The 21,637-nt window shown below is 47.6% G+C and overlaps 1 long non-coding RNA gene across 3 annotated transcripts in view; it reads right to left on the reverse strand.

Moving 5' to 3' along the window:
- Window positions 1-21,637, reverse strand: part of LOC115086060 — a 51,640-nt gene that overhangs the window by 27,343 nt on the left and 2,660 nt on the right. Inside the window, exon 1 of one of the 3 annotated variants that reach the window (XR_003855043.1) lies at window positions 7,153-7,297. The exons of the other annotated variants lie outside the window; for them this stretch is intronic. This is a non-coding gene — a long non-coding RNA (uncharacterized LOC115086060). Of the gene's footprint in view, window positions 1-7,152; window positions 7,298-21,637 lie in introns of those variants that run through there. 3 annotated transcript variants of the gene reach the window in all.

A 21,637-nucleotide genomic window follows, 5' to 3' on the forward strand; every position in this document is an offset into this window, starting at 1 on the left:
AGGTTGGATCCCTGACTGTGATACCTGTCTTTGGAAGGACTCCATTCCCAGGAAGCTGCGCATGCAAGGGAGATTGAAATCAGAAGGACTGCAACCTTGATGCCAGGAAAGGTGCACAGGAGTGTGCCTACCAAGTACCAGATCCGGGACATGAGGATCTGGAGTTCATCTGCCGGGTGACAGGTATCAAGTGGTGGCAGCAGTGGGACCTTGACAATCGCCAGGATGGCAGGAGACAAAGACCCAGCTGTCCAGCGGCTCTAGGAGGTAAGAGTACCTGGAAGGGGGGTGCTGGTGGATTAAACAGGGCTGGAAAGTGAAAAAAGAAAAAGGCTAAACACAAAAGTCCTGGGGAAGGGAGAGCCAAGGAGAAGAAGGTATTGCACTTGGGTCTTGTTTTGTTTCTTTTCAGATATCATGGCAGCTGAGGAATTGCTGAAGTGAGCAGTCGAGAAAATGCAAACACATTAGGCAGCCACAGCCCAGCTCATGCAGTATACACTCATCCAACAAACAAGACAACAAGAGGCCATGCTCCAAATGGTAGATTGACTCACCCAAGGCTTCAACAGGTAAAATGCCAGCTGGGAAAAAGAAGGTTTACCTAAGGTGAGACAAGAACCCCTTGGAGAACGAGGGGAGGGGGAAATTCATGGTCAACCTGATGAGAGGACGATTGCCTACAGGATGGGTGGATGGCTAAGCGAGTCAAAGGGAAACAGAGAACTCGAGCCGGACACTGGAGTCGGGACTGTTTGGTGCAGCCTAACCCGGGGTGCGGAACATGGAAGATGGTGGAACCTGGGAAAAATCAGTCAAGTTGGACTCTAATAACTTGGGGAAAGGAAGTTGTTATGGCCAGCTGAGGTGAGTATGTTGGGATATTAACCCCTCCGTTAAGAGGTTATTTGATTTTGTTTGGGGAACGGGGAAGCCCCAGCTGGGAAATATTTAGTAAGAACCTTGATCGCAAGGGAGACACTAAAAAAGTTTTGAATAAGCCTGTAGGGATTCCTGAACCAGGTATAGGGGAAGAATATGGACAGACAAGAGGAGTGGCTATGAAGTCCAGATCCCTATGTTCAAAGGAGGAAACGGGTAAAGGGGAAGAATATGGACAGACAAGAAGAGTTGCTATGACGTCTAGAACCCTAGGTTCAAAGGAGGAACTTATGGCAGGGAGATCAAAACCACATAAAGTAGAATCTTCCTTGAGACAGGGGAAATGGTACGAGGGCAGTATAGGAAAGTTTAGGCCTGATGTGAATGGGACAGTGAAAGGAATTTCCCTTAATATCTTCCAGGAGAAGGAAGAAAGGAGTGATTTTTTTAGGGAGTATCTAGGATGCGGGATCTGTGGAGAGGAAAGCCACATGTTGTGGGCTTGTCCTAAAGACCCGTTGGTGGCACTGTATAAAATGTGGGTAGAGGGAAAGCAAGTCCCTGGAAGTCCTCCACAAATAGGTGGTGAGTGGGAGGATACAGGTGGTTGTCTGGTACTCAGTAAGACAAATAACCCCAAAAGTGGTGCTGCAGATGGCATTCCTTGCTGTATTGGTAGAGACAAGGGAACCCGGGATCCAAGAGGGGATCACAATAAACAGAAAGGGATAGAGCAGGGAAAGGTTGTTTCCCAGCGTGATCCATTTTTTAGTGACCCCAGGTCCTTAAGAGGGTCTTGTCAATTAGTAGAGCCTGGTTGGGAGTATAGGGAGACAAGTACTGGGAATAATGGGTTTGAGCTTCCCCAGGAACGTTTTCTAACTATAACAGGGGGCCTAACTTTAGAGGGGCAAAGAACTGCTATTACCAGGCAGAAGGTTGGGACCACTGACAGCATATTAGTAGGGGACTCCCCAGGTAATGGTCAAAAAGGGGAAGGCCCACTGGAGATGGAGTTTAGGATGATACAGAGGGACCCACTTGAGGAAAAGCAAAGATCCAGGATGAAGAGTAAGAAGAGAAAAGGAAAGAAAACCTTAACCCTGGAGGCTGAAGTTAAAAAGGAAAAAGGAATAGAGATGGCGGTTAAAGGTGAAGAGGACCCGGAGCCCAGAGGAAAGACCCTGGTCAGATAATTAGCTGAGGCCATCCAAATGAAGGTAGAAACAGGGCTTGAATTGGAAGTAGCTCTGGGTTTGCTGAAGCTGGAGAGGGAACAGCGAGACCAGGTAAATCTGTTATTGGCAGACTTCCTTAATAGTCAGAAGATAGCGGGTGAGGAAATGGGACAGCTCCGGAGTGAGTTGCAGGAGGCCCACCAGAGGCTAGCTGACTCAGAAGCTAAGTGGTCAGAGCAGGCGGTGGCACAGATGAGAAGCCATGAAGAGGTTGTGAGGACCTGGGAAATAAAATATGAAGAGCTCTCAAGCCTAGCAAACTCCCAGCAGAGACTACGGCAGACTGCCAAACAGGAAGCTGCACATTGGAAACACCTGTTAGACCAAAAGATGGAGGCACATGCTGTTCAGGTACAGAAAATGGAAGAGAGTGTTCTACTTCTGCAGCAGGAAAAATCTGAATTGCTAGAAGAGAAGAAACTAATGATAGTGCAGATTGACGACTACACTGCACAACTAGCCCAGAAAGAAAAGGAGCTGCAATCCATGAGGATGAGAAGGGATGCAGAAGCCGTGGAGAAAGACCAAGCCCTCCAATGGGTACAAAAGTTGCAGAAACAGGTTACAGATCTGCAGCAAGAAGTGGATGCCAAGAAACCTGAAACACAAGCCCCAAATCCTGGAGCCCAACCAAAGAGGTCAGAGCCAGAATCCTATGCCAGGGATACTTCTGAGATATCCCAACAAGATGGACAGACTGGAGAAGCCAATGTGGATAATTTGCACGACACGGAAGATCCAGAGGAAGAGTCTGATGAGGAAGAGTAGCAGTCTGACTGGATAGCAAAACTGGAATAGGAGAGGGCAGAGAAGGTAAAACAGCTTCAAAAAGAACTACAGGAAACTTCTGAAGAAGCAACCCAAGTGGAGGGTGAGATTGCTCGAGCAGCCAGGGAGGTTGCTGAATTGAAAGCAGACTTGCAAAAGCCTCTGAGACAAGCCACCCTTGAAAGATGCTCCACTTACAATAGCCCAAAGCGAACGGGGGGCGATAGGCAGACTACCCTTACAGAGAGAACGTCCAGAAGTTTGTCTCAGGGACAGGCATCAGGGGGAGTCCAAATGCAGACTAGCATTGAGGTAAAGATAAAAAGGAGAGGTCTGGGAAAGCAGGGAGCCTCAGAGAGAGCTCCCAATTACAAACACTGCTCCAGAAAAGGAAGGGGCTGGTGGGTTTTTGAAAGGAAAAAGCTTATGGGAAAAAAACTTGGAAATGCTGATTTCCTGTGCAGGGAGGGGGTCGGAGTCTCACCAGAGGGTGAGACTACTGAAAAACGGGGGAAGGTGTGTGACGGGGTCAATATGCCGGTCCAGGGAGGAAGGTTGAAACCCCAGGAACTAAAAACCCCAGGGATGAAATTTTAAGAGGGAAGGAAAACCGGGTGACAGGGACTAGAGAGTCAGACAGTTCCTTCCCCAGTAGTAAAGAGACGAGAGACAAAGGTGTGGAAGGAAGCGGGTGGAGCCCCCGGGAACCACTAGGGGAGGAGCCTCCACCCTATAAAACCGAGCCTCACACTGAGCAGTCTCAGTCTCCTTCTGGGGACTGAAGAGGTTGGATCCCGGACCGTGATACCTGTCTTTGGAAGGACTCCGTTCCTAGGAAGCCGCGCACGCAGGGGAGAATGAAATCAGAAGGAGTGCAACTTGGTGCCAGAAAATGTGCACAGGAGTGTGCCTACCAAGTACCGAATCCGGGACAAGAGGATTTGGAGTTCATCCGCCAGGCAACGGGTGACAGATACCAAAGTACACCTTAGAAAACGAAATCAGCCATTAAATATTCCAAAATGGCAACACAAATAAGTTTTTGGCGCACGGCTAACACAGAAAAGTAATATATTATTAACACAGGGAGAAAAGACTTGGGCTCGCTCCCTTCTTGCATCCCCCCATAATAAACACTCAGACACCGCAATGGCATTAAATAGGCCGCAGTTTATTATTACCCTCACCCGAGCCTTCATAACATTAACCAATTAACAAAACGTGTCATCCCCTAACTATCCCCCCTTTTCACTCCCCCTTCTCCTCCACCACCTTGACCCTAATGGTGGAGATGACCCACCCCCGCTTCTGCTCGCTCCGCCTCTCTCCACGAGAGCAAGCTCCACCTAGAACCGACACTCCCCGGTTCTCAGGTCTTCCCATGCAGCAGCCCCTCCAGCTACACAGGGTCCTCCTCCTCCACCCCCTCCAACTCCCCCTCCTCACAATACATCCAACCAGGCTCGGGTGTTCTGCCACAGGACAAGCCCGTTTCGGCTTATACCCCCCCCAACTGCGGCTCTATTTCCCACTGGCAATTACCTTTTCTAAACCCTCCTGCAAACTATTGTTAAATAAGTCCATTCCCACCTCCGACAAATGAACCACATCCCCGCAAAACAACCCCGGTTCTACTCCCCATGCCCACTGGTGCCGCACCCAGAAACCTCCTTCCCAATCCATCCATTTTCCTAACTGCCTATTCACCTTCTTCACTCCAACTTGCCACACGGTTTCCGATTTATTTCTGAGCCGTATGATGATGTCTGACCATCCCACCCGGATGTTTGGCCACCTGATCATAATCTGTGCTATGTCCTTCTTCATGTTGGTCAACAACCTGCGATATGGAATCCCCCCCCACATCGTTGCCCCCCAAATGTATCAATAATACATTCGGAACCCCCCACATCTCTATTCGTTCTTGCAGGAAAGGCAACAACTCGTCCCATAACATTCCCTGCGGCTAAACCAAGCCAGTTGCCATCCCAGTCTCTCCAACTCTAGGTCTTCACCGTAGGTACATCTAGACCCTCTCTGCAACCCAACTAGCTCTGAAATGAGAAAACACAACGTGTTAACATTCCCCTCAACCCTTCCCAACCCCTCGTAATATCTTCTGTTCCCTCTTTTTTTTTTTTTTTTTATATCCTCATCCATCATTCCCCCTCCCCCGAACGGATGTATCTCTTAAAAACCCTTGACTTCCATCTTCTGATCCTCTGTATGCTTCCGCCGCACAACCCCGCTTCTGCTGTCGACGTCGCCGCCCCAATCCTGAAGGAATGAGAACTGAACTGTCTGGCATCCTTACCCTCTAATGCAGCCACCTTCCGCAACACCGCCGAAAACTGATACTTTGTTAACGCCGACCCATGCTCGTGGACTAAAAAAGCACCGAAAACCTGCGGCCGCACCCTCATATAGGCCTGAGCCACCCTGACGGGACACACCTGAGGGCATTCCGCCGGTATCAATGAAATAGTGGATCCATGTCCACTCTGATCTGTCTTTGACCTGCTAAGAAACAACTGTACCGCATTATCACCTACCCTCACACAGTTCCATAACAGACCTCTACCATCTTCGCTAGTCCTTGACGCCACAACTAACTTGCTCACTCTCATCGCCCCGAAAAAAGCCCATGAAAAGGCTAGTTGAAACAATAACACCTCAAATGCTGACCAGCAAACCTTTTCCAGCGTAGATGCCCACCGCACAAGATCTCTGTATCGTATGGGCAACCTGCTGTCCCTGTCCCTGCCTTCTGATTTACTCCACCCACCCAGTATTTTCCTGAGCCTAAAGCTGTGCATGGGACTTTGGAATCCCTTAAGCCTGTGGAAAAAAGCGAATCCCGCTAAATGGCTCCTCACTGTCGCGACCGAGTATCCCTCCTGCTTGGCCCACACCACGAAATCCACTAACAACTCCTCACCCACTGTGCCCCCTTCCCATCCTCTGGATTCCAAGTATTGCACCGTCAATGCCTGTCCTCTGAGGATTGCTTTCCATGTGTGCGGGGCCACTGAAGCCTGGATCAATTTCCACTCCTCTTCCGCTGTCCTCTCCTGCCTTCCGCCCTCTTCCAACAGGCTCCTCTGACTCTGATCTTGTATAAAAGAAACCCATTAACTTACATAACAATCCTCGAACTCCTCTCCCTCGCTGTCCTCCTGCCTTACTGCTCTTCCCCCCTCTCACCCTCATCCCCTCCAACTCGGCCCTATTTATTGCAACTCACTAATCTGCTAACCTGCAACCTTCTATTACACTCCCTTTTTTTTTTTTTTTTTTATAAAAACCCCGTTCCCAGCCCGCTCCCCCTCCCCCCCCTTATTAATCCCTTCTACTTGTTTGTTTGTTTTTTTTTTTTTATGGTCGAACACTCTTTCCTGGAACCTTCCCTATCACTTGTGGACACTTAACACTGGGATGGGCCCCATTACAACCTGAGCATGCATGCCTAAATTTGCACTCAGGAAACAGACACGTGGCTTTATTGTACTGCCAACACACGTCCCTGCCACCTGAGGCCCCTCTCTGGTCCTTACTCCCGGCCCCTCCGCCCCCCCTCCTTCTTCCCCATGCACGGAGCCTGCGGCTCCCGACTGACCCACCTGACCCGTATGCCCAGCCCCAGCATAACCTGCCCCCTGACGCGTACCCTTATTCGTCATTTGCGTCAACCATAAGTGTATGTCTTGCGTACCCCATGACATGAACCTGTTTCCTTCCATTTTCTCGCGGAATTTTTCATCATAATTAAGCCACGCCCAACCTTCGTAATCCTTGAATGCTCCTAATATACTATCACAGTATGACAACAACGCCGCGTACTGAACTGGGAAATAATGACTGACTACACTCGCCAGCCTAAGGAATCCTCTCATCCAATTGACAATATTCTTCGGAATCTTGCTCATGGTTTCCTTATCCTTCCTTTTCTTTCCCCATTTACCACGCCGTGAAAGCCCTCTTCGCCCTGCCACCAACTGAAAAATGTTCACGTACTTCCTCCTTTTAATTCTCCTTCTCAACTTGCCTGGCACTCCTTTCCACAACTCCGTCAATAATGCTAGCGCTGGGTGCCCCATATCCTGCGCTGGCCCCAACCCTTGTTCTCGCTTGTTCTTTTCCACCTCACTGGAGGTCTCTGACGATTCAGACGTGGACTCACTATCTGAGGAACTCGACGAGGTGTCCCTTTTCCTCTTAGCCCTCCTGCTCACCTTACCCTCCAATCCTCCCTTATCCCCCCTACCTGCTCCAACCGCATGACTCGCCGGGGTTCCTCCCTCGTGTCCGCTACTGCTCCTCTTCTCCGTTGTCACCACGCCCAGTCCCTCCGGCCCTGTTGCCCATCCTCCTCGGTCCTGCGAGCGCCTCTTCTCGCCTCCCGACGTATTCTCTCTCCCTGCCGGAACAAACACACTGGCAGCAGTACCTTCGTTCTTCCCCCATACTCTCACCTCCCCCATCCCTCCGCTCTCCCCCAAACCCCTCTCCCGCCCCCTCTCACTCCACTGCTCGCCCTGTCTTCCTCCCTCGCGGCCTCCCTCCTGCCAGCTGGGCAAAGGTGCCCTGTAATCCCCGGAACCCCACTCCCTCCAACCTCCGAATTTCTGCCCCTTTGAACCCCTAGCTCTTTCGACTTCCCTCTCCCTTCCCTCACCCAGCCCGCTCCCTTTACTTCCCCAATCACCAGTCATTCTACCGCACTCACCGCATCTGTGCCGTGCACAACCTTCGCCGGCATCCGCCTCGCCTCTGTCTGAGCAGCTCACACGCCTTCCGCTTCTGCCGCGCTCCCTTCCGGCACCTGCTCCAACTTGCCTCCTTAGGACCCGACCTCGCCGCGGCCCTTCAACTGGCATGCCGACGCCTGACTCCGCCCCGGCATCACCTCTCAGGCCTTCCTTCCGGTATGACCAAGCTCTGGGGCTGCCGCTCCCTTTGTTCTCCGCCTCTGGCCTCATGGTCTGCGCTGGCTCCTCGTACCTTGCCTCCGCCCTCCCGTCGTCTCCCTCACTCTGCCCTGCTTCCTCACCCCCTTCCAGAACGAGGTCGAGGTCCGAACCCGACGCCTGCAACGACAACTCTCCTAAGGTATCCCCATCGCACCTTCCGTTCCCCCTGTGCTAGCTGGGCTATCCTCTGCCGCTTCTGGTCCGCTCTCCCCTGAACTTGCTACCCGGCGCTCCTCCAGGCCCCCATGTGGTTCGTCTCGCGGCGGTGTGCTGCTCTCCTGAGGGGGGCTGGAAAAACGGGCTGCCACCGCTTGCCTCATCCCTGCTTTCTTGTTTCCTTTACCTTTGGTATTTACCTTACCTCCTCCCCCTTTACTCTTTCCCATAATTATAGTAGCCAAGCTAACTAACCGCAGACAAACTGTTGAGCTCCCAACTCTCTGCTGTCTTTCCCGCTTCTGTCTCTGCTCTTCCCTGACTAACTGTCTTTCTACCCTATCAGGAGCCTCAGTTCGAATCCTTCGACGGTTGCTCCTAACTCCTCCCCTTCATGCTATCCTGCTGCCTTTTCACGAACCTGCAGCCTAACCTTATCCCCAGCTCTATATTCCCGCTCGCCTGCTTTTCCCCAGGTTATGATCGCAGCGCTGGTAATGCACGCTGCTTCTCTATATATCTAGATAGATAATGTATATCAATTATTTTTAAAGCAATGCCCAACCATTTACAGCATGTGCAAACTCACTATTTTTCCATTGTTTCCTCTCAAAGTTCCTTGATTCAAAGATTAAGCCATCTCCCTTAAATTTGCTTTCTAAGAACTTTTAAAAATTAGTATTCATGAGGCCACATTTCAGCCGGGCAGCGCTTTTCACAGCTTTAGTGCTGTAAATTCGATGCTGCCCTATAAGCATAAAGAGGTAGATATTCAAAAGCCATTTAGACGGATAAGTGACAAGTTATCTGTTTAAATGGCTTAGCCATGATATTCAGCGACTTATCTGCCTAAATTCTAGCTGGATAATTCTTTATCCTGCCAGAATTTAGCTGGCTATGTCGGGGGTGTTCCTGGGGAGGGCGGTAGATGTTCTGGGGAGGAGCGATGTAAGCCAGTTAGGTTAACCAGTTAACCTAATAACTGGCTACCTTTCTGGCTACCTATCTGGCTAACTTTTAAGATAGCCGTGTATATTCAGCAGGGTGGCTGTGCTGATAGCTGGATAGGTCCATCCGGCTAACTTATCTAGCCACTCAGTGGCTGAATATGGACCCCACAATAATTAAAGACCTGCTCTCTCAAAGCTCTGCTTCGGACCTTTTTTTTCTCATTCCGGGCCTGATTCTGCATCTATGAGAAAAAAAAAATAAAGCTTTGTGAATCAGTTCTTAAGTATCTTCGTCTTCCACAGACGTCTAAATGGCTGACATTAAACCCATATTCTAGGAACTTTTGTACGTTTGGAGTCTGCGAACATAACCTCATGCAATCTGCTAGAAAGTCTGCAGGGGGCAGCATAAGACAGCAGCAATGCTCTCCGGAAAAAAAAGAGACCAGAATAACTCGCTCACACGTATTCCTGATATGAAGCATTGCTCTTAGATGTTGTTTTGGAAATATTTTTCTTATTATTAAAAATAACTGTGCCTAAATTCCAGAGATAACCATATACAAAGATCATAACAGAGAAGCATGAAAATTATGCTGGAATGAGAAAAGTAAAAAACAAAACAAAAAACACCCCACATATGCACCATTGGTTCTTTTGCTTAATACTTTCTGTGTACAGGGTAAGACACTGTAATTTCTTCAAAGCATGTGAAAGCACAGGCTGTGTTACTGTGATCTTTATATGGTTTCATTTGTAAGATTTAAAGTCTTAAAGTTTGGAAAGGAAACTATAGAACAAGGGGGCCAATATATAAAACGGGCAGTGGGGAGTAACAACTCAGAACCAACATCAGGAAATATTTCTTCACAGAGAGGGTGGTGGATGCCTGGAATGCCCTCCTGGAAGAGGTGGTAAGGACAAGAACAGTGATAGAATTCAAAAGGGCATGGGATATACACTGTGGATCCCTAGAGGCTAAAGGATGGAAATGAAGAAATATTTAGTTTTAGTTTAACATTTCTGCATGAGGTTAACGTACACAGAGGAGCAGTTGCTACCCTTAACCGAAGGCATGGGGGTAATGTCCATGGAGTGGCAGATTGGATGGACCATTTGGTCTTTCTCTGTTGTTGCTTACTATGTTACTATACTAGTTACTGTACTAGTACTATGTTACTATACTAGTTTTATTAAACACATTTTCAGTCACTTGACTTTTCTTGTTCACAATAAAAATTCCTTCTAAAAATATATTAAATAATCACATACATTACTAAAGCAACTCATCAGACAGGCATGATGCGTGTACTATTTGATTAACAGCATTTTTGTAAAGAATATAGTAATCGCGATTCTGTTAGGACACTGTTTGAGGATTAATTTATGTTTTTGTTGGGAATGTTTATCGCATTATTTCAATTTGTTGTATATTTATGTTTTTCACAAACAATGTCTTTTCACAGAAGGTATTTTTTTTATTTAGTGGTTTTGAAATTGAAGTCATAGATATTTATTATAATTAAAAAAGGTAGGGCTCCCCTGTTAAACATTTTTGTGTCACCTGAACAGGTGGGTTTGTTAAGGGAAGAATCCCACTTACGAACGTGAGGAAGATTTTGATAACTATGGACCGGTATCACAGCGGAAGCTGCGGTCTTTACTATCAGTTTTATCGCTGAAAAGGCTTTCGTTAGGGTGGTTTGGATGTTTCTCTTTGAATCTTTAAATTACCGTGGTTTTGAAGACCCCTTTTTACAACTTTTAAGGATTATACAAAAGAACCCGAGAGCTAAAATTCTAACAAATGGGGATTTATCTAAGGAGTTCATTTTACATTGAGGAATGAGACAAGGATGCCTGTTGTTCATTTTGCCTTTAGACCCATTGTTACAGGATATTAACTGAAAAACCAAATATTCTGGGAAGAACAGTAATTTAAGCTCTCAGCGTTTGCAGACCATCTTTTACTACTCTTTGAGGGAACTGATCAGAGAATTTCATCATTATGAAAAACAGCAAGTCTCAAGTTGAACTTAGATAAGTCTGAAGCTCTACCAATTGGAGACTGGCAAGTGCAGGACTGGGTAGGGGATTTCCCTCTGAAGTGGGCTGAGGGGAAAATAAAATATCAGGGAATTTTTCTATCAAGGGATTTGACATTAATACACATGCTTAATACGCAACGTTTGTTAGACTCTACGAAAAATACCTTGAGAGCCTAGACACCACTCTCTCTTTATCGGGCAGGGTGTATTTATTTGAAATTATTATATTACCTAAGTGGTTATATGTTTTTGGATTACTTCCTCTTTATATGGGCCAAGCTTCTCTGCTGATGGTTGAAAAAGAAATATGGACATATCTATGGAAAGGGTAAAAACCCCGTAATTCACTTCAGCAACTTATGAAACCCTGGAGGAAAGGGGGCTTAGGGATATCTAATTTGAAATTGTATAATATGGGGGCAAATATACGCCATATAGAAGATTGGGTTTTACGAACGAATTATTATACAGATTTTCAATTTGAATCAGAACTGGTATATCCTTTATCTTTGTCGTTTCTTATCCATATGACTAAATGTCAAATGCCAGCTCATTTGACAAATCATTGTATAATTGCCGCTTTGCAAAGATCTTGGAGATGGATGGCTCAGAAATTAAGGCTAAATTTTAGGATATCCCCCTTTTTGCCTTTGGAAAGCAATTATAATTTTTGCAGGGTAGGCAACCGGCATACTTTCAAACTGGAGACAGCGGGGTTTGGTAGTGATAGGGCAGCTGTTGAATGATCAAGGGGATATTCTCAAATTTGAAGAACTACAAAATTCTTTTAACAGGGAGAGATTATTTTTGGTTACGCTTATATACCTAAGATTTCTAACAATGTACAATTACGGGAAACACAATTAAAGTTTTTAAATAGAGCTTTTCTTTTGCAACACCAAGCTTTTTTTGGCATATATTTCAGAGTGAGAGATGTGTATAAAATGTTCTACAGCCGTGGGAACTTTAGGACATTCTTTTTTGCTATGTCAGTGGCGGAAAGTGTACTCATATATGGAACAGATTACTACACAAACATTGGCATCTGATGCATGATCAGCTTTGTTTGGAGATATTTGCTCTTTGTCCCAGTGTACCTCCACACAAAGAGTTTGGATAAGGCAAGCTCTGCTGCTGGCGAAGCAGGCTATTTTACATGCCTGGAGACAAACAGAAACCCCCGACGATTACTTTTTTGAGAAATAAGATACATCTATTATTAATTATGGAACAGATGTCTTATAAAGGGATCAGTCCCAGGAAGAAGAAAGTTATTTTGGATATCTGGCTTCCATATATATCTAAACTCCCACATGGAGCTCACAGCCAAATTTTGAATGACTTTGAAAGGACTGTTTAAGAATATTGATCTTTAATTGCCAGATTTTGATTTTGGAGCCCTGTGCTATGCCTGTTGAAATAAGGGTGGGTAGGGGGTAGTGGGGATTGGGAAGAGGGATTTGGGGGGGATTGTAAGAGTCTTGCTTTATTGGGAATGAACAGTGCTCAACTGAAATGTTAATGTAGATGTGAACTTTCTGTGGGTCATGTTGTGTTACTGCTGAATGTTACGCGTGCCGTCCGCAGCAGACCCGTGGCACGGCCCCCTCACCTTTCCACAAAGACTCCAGACTCTGGTTCCTCCTCACTGGTGGCGGTGGGCAGTCAACTCCGTCCTCGGGCCTCCCCTGGTGCCTCCAGCCCTGCCACAGTCCCTGGTGTTCCCAGTGCTGATGCCACCGCTCACACCGCGCCCCTCCCTAGGCACGTGCACATCACTGATCCTTATGTAGGGACTGCGGTGGGAACCTAACCGCGGCCCTGGATGATAACGTCAAACTGTTCACAGTATTTAAGCTCAGGCTCAGCTCCATAGTGTTGCTTTTGCAACAGGTCTCCTCAATGGTCGAGTACTCATTACTACTAAGAGATTTGTCTCTTTCCTGCTTTCCTGTTCTTGTTCCTGTCCTGCTTATGCTTCGGATTGACTACTCGGACTTTGACTTTGCTTTGCCTGACTATGCTCCAGCCTGTCTCCAGACCCAGACCTCTGCTTCGCCTGACTACGTATTGCCTATCTCCAGACCCTGACCTTCGCTTCGTCCGACTACTCTATCGACTACCTCCATGATCAGACTTCAGCTTTGCCTAACTACACTCTTGACCATCTCCGTGATCAGACCTAGCCTTGCCTGCCACTGCCTCTGGATTGCCACCAGCCCTGACCCAAGCCTACCTTTGAACGCCTCTTCTATCTTCTCCCTGGATGTGGATTCATCAGGCTTCGGCCTACCTTTGCTCGAGCGCCGTCTGTCTGCCTTCATTCCATTGATGCCCGAGTTTCCAGGACATTATCCATTCCCGAGCAGAACTGTACCATCTCTTGCCTGCTGTCTCTGGGCTGAACCAACTTCTCTTGTCATTATATATTGAGGCCCACCTAAGTCCTGCCGGCCCTGGCACCCAAAGGCTCAACCCGCGGGGAATGAGGGCTGGTATACGTGAAGCTCCAGCGGCCTCTGTCTATCAGCCCACTCCACCTGCCGACAGTGGGGACCGTAGGTCCTTACCTACAGGTTGCATCAACCCCACCTAGGCCCAAGGGTCCACCTCTGACACAACACTGAAAACTCAATAAAATAGAATCAAACAAAAAAAGGTAGGACTGCCCCAATGATTACATAATCAGTATGGATATTGGTATATTTATATTTATATATATTCCTTTCTGAGGTCCTTAATTCCCATCAAAAATTATTTTGGTAATAAAAATATTTTTTGGTGCTAAAAAAATATTGCTCTAAAGATTTTGTCATGGTGGTGATTGAATATAAAATTGTGAGGGCTGCTTTTCTGGTTTGCCTGTATGCAGCTCAGAATGAAGCGCTCTAGCATAATACAAGCATTAAGACTAATGGCAGTAAATCAGAGAGAATGAGATCGCACCTGATATACTCTGGCTTAAAAGTGAGGTTCAGTCCTACTGTGGTATCTGCAGAACAAACTCATTTATGGGCCGATTCAGTAAAGTCCGCGGGAGAGCGGGCGAACGCCCACTCTCCTGTGCGCGCGATTCTGTATTTAAATGAGGCCCAGTGGTAAAAATGGGCAAAAGGAGGCACTAGGGACACTAGTGCGTCCCTAGCGCCTCCTTTTGGACCGGAGCGGCGGCTGTCAGCGGGTTTGACAGCCGCCGCTCAATTTTGCCGGCGTCGGTTCTCGAGCCCGCTGACAGCCACGGGCTTGGAAAATGGACACCAGCAAAATTGAGCATCTGGTTTTCGACCCGACAGCTGCCGGCCGACTTCAAATTTTTTTTTTTTTTTTAGGAAAGTTTCAGGACCTCCGACTTAATATCGCCATGATATTAAGTCGGAGGGTGCACAGAAAAGCAGTTTTTAACTGCTTTTCTGTGCACTTTCCTGGTGCCCGAAGAAATTAGCGCCGACCTTTGGGTAGGCGCTAATTTCTGAAAGTAAAATTGGCTGCACATTTTACTTTCTGTATCGCGCAGGCATACCTAATAGGGCCATCAACATGCATTTGCCTGTTGCGGGAGCTATTAGGTGCAGCGGATTGGACGCGCGTTTTCGGCCCCTTACTGAATAAGGGGTAAGGGAAAACACGCGTCCAGTGGCAGGTTAACGGTGCGCTCCGTCGGAGCACACTGTACTGTATCGGCCTGTTAGAGATTAACCTGAGGGCAGAGGAATCAGATGAATGAAGGGCATGGCTGAGGCAGGAAACAGTAAGACAGAAAAGATGGAACAGAAGAAGTGAGAGAATTCAGAAGAGCTGACAAAACAACAAGACTGTAGCCCTTCACTTCTGGGGCAGGAGCCATAAAAGGAGGTGCAACCTCTAGCACAGTGGCTGCTTTTCGGTACTTCAGCTGAGTCCTAGTGCTTATGCTTGAAGATATGAAGAGGGACATTTCTATCCTTATTTGGATGTGTCTCTGTGTGTCTTAGTTGTGCCATTAATAATATGATTCTGTTATAGATGTAGGTTATAGGATATTGAAGGCTAGAGATACCTGTGTACTGTGAGGCTACTACTACTACAAATCATTTAGTGCTACTAATCTGCCGCGCCGTACAGAAACACAATAAAGACAGTCCGTAATCCATGGAGCTTACAATTTAGTCAAGACAAACATACATGACAAACCAGAGTCTGGGAAGTGTATTTTTTAGTACAGAAGTGTTTAGAATTTAAAAGCAGCCTCAAAAAGATGAATTTTTAGCCTGGACTTGAATACAGCCAGAGAGAGAGCATGATGCACTGACACAGGAGTCTATTCCAGGCATCTAGCAAACAGCCCGATTCAATAAACTCCGCGGAAGAGCCGGTGCTCTGAGGCGTGCGCCCGCTCTCCCGACGCGAGCCCAGGCACCTCTCTTGGGCGCGTGAGTCAATATTTATTAGTGCCAGCGCTAATAAGGAGGCGCTAGGGACACTAGCTCGTCCCTAGCGCCTCCTTATTAGCCCTGGCATGTTTATAAGCCTATTAGTTATACCCGCAGGCAGGCGTTAATCAGGGACAACACCGGGAAAGGTGTATAGAAAAGCAGAAAAAACTGCTTTTCTGTATACCCTCCGAATTAATATCACTAGCTCGTCCCCTAGCGCCTCCTTATTGGCAGAAGCGTGGGCTGTCAGCAGGTCTGACTACTGACGCTTAATTTTACCAGCCACGGGTTTGGAAAACGAACGCCGGCAAAATTGAGCGTCCATTTTCCAACCCGCAGGCCGCAGGCAGATTTTTTTTTTTTAAAGTTTTTAAAATTTCTTTTTTTGGGACCTCAGACTTAATATTGCCATGATATTAATTCGGAGGGTATACAGAAAAGCAGTTTTTTCTGCTTTTCTATACACCTTTCCCGGTGTTGTCCCTGATTAACGCCTGCCTGCGGGTATAACTAATAGGCTTATAAACATGCATTTGCATGTCATGAGCGCTATTACTTTCGGGAGGGGGATGGCTGCATGTTTTACACTCGCTATTACCCCTTACAGCCAGGCAGATACAGAAAGAAGCGCGGGAGAAGGGGCGAGCGCCCGCTCTTATGATGCGCGCACAGGCCACTCTCCTGGGCGCGCGATTTAGTAAAACAAATTATTCAAATGAGGGTGCGCGGTAAAAGGAAGCGCTAGGGACACTAGCGCATCCCTAGCGCCTCCTTTTTGACAGATGTGGCGGCTGTCAGCGGGTTTGACAACTGATGCTCAATTTTTCCCGCGCCGGTTCTCGAACCCGCTGACAGCCACGGGTTTGGAAAACGGACGCCGGCATAATTGAGTGTCCGTCTTCCAACCCGCGGGCACATTTAAAAATTTTTTTTTAAAATTTAAAATTTTTTTTTACTTTTGGGGCCTCCGACTTAATATTGCTTTGATATTAAGATGGAGGGTGTACAGAAAAGCAGTTTTTTCTGCTTTTCTGTACATTTCCCCGGTGTCGGCCGAAATTAGCGCCTGCCTTTGGGCAGACATTAATTTATGAAAGTAAAATGTGCGGCTTCGCTGCACATTTTGATTTTTGTATTGCGCGGGAATGTCTAATAGGCCCATCAGCATGCATTTGCATGTTGCGGGCGCTATTAGTTTCGGGGGGGGTTGGCCGCACGTTTCCGACACGCTATTTCCCCTTACTGTATAAGGGGTAAAGCTAGCGCATCGAAAACGCACGTCCAAACCCAGGCTAACAGTGCGCTCCACCGGAGTGCACTTTCCTGTATTGGCCCAAGTATAATGGGTAATAATAGCGCTTGTAAAACGTCTGGTCAAACGGGGCTAAACGGTGCACTCGGCCGAGCGCACCATTCTGTATCGGCCTGAAAGTAAGGTGGAAAGCACAGAGTCGGGAGCTGGTGGTGGCAGGGCCGGTCGAACCACTAGACGGTGCCTGGAGTGCCGGAGGTTAGAGGGTGGTAGAGCAGCAGTGGCAGGACCACGGTGATTCTGTCCCCTTATTCTTCCTGCCCATGTGGCCCAGAAGAGGAAGTCCTGTCACGTGGGCCCACAGAGGCAGGAAGAAGGTGTAATTGCTGCAGCTGAGATGAAGGAGCTGCGTCAACCCGGGGGCAGCCGGAAGGAACAGGATTAGCATTGGTGAACCCGCGGCGTCAGAAAATATCAGCATTGTTGGCCCGTCCCTGCCTTCTGCTTCCTCCCCTCCTCTCCCCTGCTGGAAGAGGGGGATAGGGGCGGTAGGCCCCTATGGCCAGAAGGAAGGGAGGCTGTCCCAGCAGCAGTGCAGGCCGAAGGAGGAGGCAGCTGTGTAAGGGTGCTTTGAAGGGGTTCTCTGAAGAAGCAGAATAAGATTGAACTAATCAGACTTCTGGAGACAGCCAAGGTTGTAGGAATGTTAAAAGAATGTCAAAGGTCAGCATTAAGTTTTACTTCTGGGCTCAACTTACAAGAAATCATATTAGTTATAAGAATATATTATTTGGTATATTTTAGATAAGACATGGTGCTAACCAGTTGAAACTTGTTAACGAAATATCTAATCCATTGGTGTGTAAATTTAAGAGGATGATACATATAATCTACTGCAAAGTTCTGCATTTGCTATGGTGATCTGCAGTTCTATAATATCTTACTAATAAAGATTTTTCTCTTTGCTGATTGGTATTCAGTGCTTATTTCAACACACAAAACAGCTGCTACTTTGTGCATCCAGGAAGGGGTGACCAGTAAGCACGTGTGTAAGAGAGCATGTGCATGAGAGGGCATGTGAGTGACAGAGCATGTGCAGCAGAGAGTGCGTGCACATGTATGTGTGTGAGCGGGAGGGAGAAGAGGAAGTTTGTGCAAAGCCCATCAAAAAAAAACCCAACTAACCAAAAAGACAGGAATTATAATGAACAGGAAATAAAATAGCTAGGAGAATAGGTGGAGACATACAGCAAGAATAAGAAAACAATCTTTCCAGGGTTGGGCAATACTGTTCAGCTACAATAAGACAGCAAGCCATACAGGAATAGGGAAGAGGAAGCCCAATGCATTAGGAGCAGCGCCCCTGCTTGTTTCGCTCACCAGCTCCACCGGTGGGGGGATGTGTGCAGAAGAAGAGTGAACTTGGGGTGTATGTGTATATGTGGCCATAGGCTCTCTTTTCCACTTTGTCCCAGTCTCCTCACCCCTATGTGTATGTGGGGGGTGGGAAATGGGACAAAGTCAATGACAGAGAATATATTTCCAATCCAGAGACTATAAGACAACAGGACTTTGCCTAATTTATCATTTGTTTAAGAGTTTTCCTGAAGTGCTTTTTGGGACTGCAAGTGGTTAATAATTGTTTCCCCACACTTGTGTTGTACTCACTTAGCGGGACACATTCTACAGCTGTTTGATATTAGGGTTTGCCATTACACGGAAAAGGTTTCCTTATATCAAACTATCCTGGCTGAGTGAAAACACTAGACAGAAAACATTACAACAGGATGGAAGAAATCTTAAGAATTCCTCGAAAGTGACAAAAAATGAGATATCTCTGTTCCCTGCTGATGAAAACAATGCAATAACGGAGCGCTCCTGCAATGTTTTATGGAACATGGGAATGCAGGTACTCAAATATGGGAGCTATGGAGCTCCAGCTGCACTTTTGCTGGACATACAACAGTTATTCAGATCTGAATAAATTATGCATATGTGAAATGTGAATAGGGCAGTGGGCAGTGAGGAGGATAGTAATACAGTGACTATGAATGCTCCTTCTCATAAGCACTCTAATTATTTTTTTCATTTCATGATAAATATCTTTTTTTTTTGTTTGCCAATTTTCTTGCAGCTATATGCTTTTTCGAGAGTTGATATTTGCGGTTTGGATATCTTTGCCTTCCAGAGACTAAAATATGTGGCTGAATTTAGCTTCTTAAAAATGGGCCCTGGCTGTCCCAGGCCATAGCACTGTGATGTACAATGCAGGGGATCCAGTTTAGATCCCCTGTCCTTCAGGGCCACTCGAGCGCCACAGAGGTGGCTGCTATTATAGCTGCTTCTGATGGTCAATAAGCCAGTGCTGATGGTGCACCCTGGAGGAAGCACACCTCTCTCTCTCTCTATGGCTAGCAAGGGTTACCTGAGCAGCTCAGGCATGCCATCTGGGGATGGGGGGAGTGGCAAACATGGCTGAGGAGAAAAAGAAAAAAGTAGGACCTGCCTGAATCATTCAAGAAACAGGGTAGGGGAACACACCAAATGCAAAACAAGCTAAAGGAAAACCAACACAGTAACTGGGAAAGGATAAAATCTGTTACATTCGGCAGCTTGCGGGACAGCCCAGGGAACCGCCTCACTCACCCCGGTGATGCTGGTAAGTCTTCATGGCAGGAATGCCACCAGCTTTCATCCTGCCACCACCCAACGCAGCAAGAACGCCACCATTCCCCAAGCTGCTGGCTTCTAAGGTGCGCCTACGCGCGATGGGTCAAGGTTTGTTGGTTCCAAGGCGGGAACAGAGACGCGGCGCCTCCTGATGATGTCAGGCCCTTCGGGCCATTTAAATCTCACTGCAGCCCTGGATCTTGGTCTCAGCAACGGGTCTGCTGCTTTGCAGCGCGTGTTGCTCCTGTATTTTAGTTTTTTCCTGTGGTCATGCCTGTCTTCCTGTTTGGCCCTGTCTCATCCAGCCTTGCCTAGCCCAGCCCAGCCTTCTTGTCCTGGTCTCATCCAGTGTCTTCTGTGTGTCTTCGTCCTTCCCTGGCCTTATCTTTTGGTATCAACCTCTAGCCCTGGACCTGACCACGCTTATCTGCTGACTACTCCAAACTTGGCCTCTTCCCGGTTTCTCCAGTCTGCTGCCTGTCCTGACCTCGGCGTGCCCTCAGACTCTTGCCTCACCTGACCACCCTAGGGACCCACCTAAGCCCTGCCGGCCACCAGAACCCAAAGGCTCAACCTGTGGAAGAGGCAGCTGGTATAGGTGAAGCTCCAATCTGTTCCATCTACAGGGCATGTTTGCCAGCTGTCGGAAGAGGCCTCCTAGGTTTGCCTACGAGGCAGCGCCAACTACACCACAGCACCAAGGACTCACTTCCACGCCACCTATCACAATAACTTTATAAAGGCGCTCTCATACTTCTCTCCTTTTTGCTTCCCTTCATTGGTAACCTGTTCAGTACTGCTTCCAGTTCAAGGTTCTGGTGACTACATGGGCTGGTCTCACCTTCTTTCTCCTCTCAGATTATTCTGCTCACTCTTCTGCCTGCTATTTTGTAAACTTTGCACTCTCCTTAGTGCATCTCACAGAATGCAAATGTGGCCCCACTTCTGGGAAGGCAGAGCTGACAGTAAGTCCTCAGACAGTGTAACAGCCCCAGGATGGAGACTATCTGAACTGGGGAGGGGGGGGGGGGGGCAGAGGAGGAGAGAGGATAGACTTCCAGGGCACAAGGCATAGGGGCAAACATCTTCTTTGAGTGCCAATGATGGGAGTAGATTCCAGTAAACAAGAGGGACACTCTGGCTGGGTGTTGCAAACAAATGTTTTTCAGATCTGCCAAGGTAATTAACTGGCACTGTACAAGCTGCTTCTCTGTCTGTGAATGTGTCACTTGCTACTAAGGTCCTGAAATGGTCTCACACTCCAGGACTTGGAAAGGCAGGTACCCCAGTGAGCCGGGCTCTCCTGTGTGAGGTGGAATACCAGAGATCCGGATACACTTCAGACTCTTCAGATTGCCAAACCTCCTGTTTTTCACCTGAGGCAGAGACTCTGCTGCGGAGGGGAGGGGAGGGGGGGGGGGGGTGTCTCCAGATGAATAGTAAGCAGATTTTTGTTTTTTTTCCCCAGACTAAAAGGACCAGCCAGCAGGGAAAAAATAAGCTCCTCTCCTTTTCTCACTCCTGGGCAGGAAGGGCGGCAGCAAATTTCAACCCGAAATATAAAAGACAAAAATCTCCAAAGAATCATCACTGTCCCACTGAACTTGAGAAGGAACAGCAGATCTCCATTCATCCCGATCCTTCGCAAAGGCAGGGGGACTTCCTTTCTTCAGACAAGATCAGGGGAAAACACCAAAGTCTGAAATCCACTGAGGGAAGCTCTCCCGCCAGATTGTGGAGTGAGCAGCTGTTGTGCACCCTCTTTCCTAACCCTGGGTACTCCAGGTCATGAGGCAGAGCCCCAGGGCAGATATTCAGAATTAGCCCTCCCCCGCCTGCACACACACTCACACACACATTTTGAGTTTATCATGCATTTCACATGGCAGTGAGCCTGTAATGCCGATATATCTAGAATAATGTAAGAGTAACGAGTTAATCCATAAGGGAAACATCTTTAATGTCTATTGTCACAGCAGCAGAGCTGCCAGCCCAGCATACACTCTTATTCCAGAAAATAATCAGCTCCATACAATAACAGGCTAGGCCAGGGGTGGCCTGCCTTATGCATGAATAAATATCTGCAAAACCAGAACTGACAGCAGTAAAGACCCTTTGAAGTGAGCAGACATTGTCCCCTGCCCCCCACCAACCAAAGGGCCAATTCTGTGTCTTTCTCAGCATATCTCTACCAATTTGTCTCTCTCCTCACTCTCTCTCCCGCCTCTCTGTCCCTCTGACTTCCCCATTCATCACTGCCCAACCTCCCTCTCACTCTCTCTCCACCCTCT

The sequence above is a fragment of the Rhinatrema bivittatum genome, chromosome 2 (genome assembly GCF_901001135.1).
Source record: "Rhinatrema bivittatum chromosome 2, aRhiBiv1.1, whole genome shotgun sequence".
In the NCBI taxonomy this organism is placed as follows: Eukaryota; Metazoa; Chordata; class Amphibia; order Gymnophiona; family Rhinatrematidae; genus Rhinatrema; species Rhinatrema bivittatum.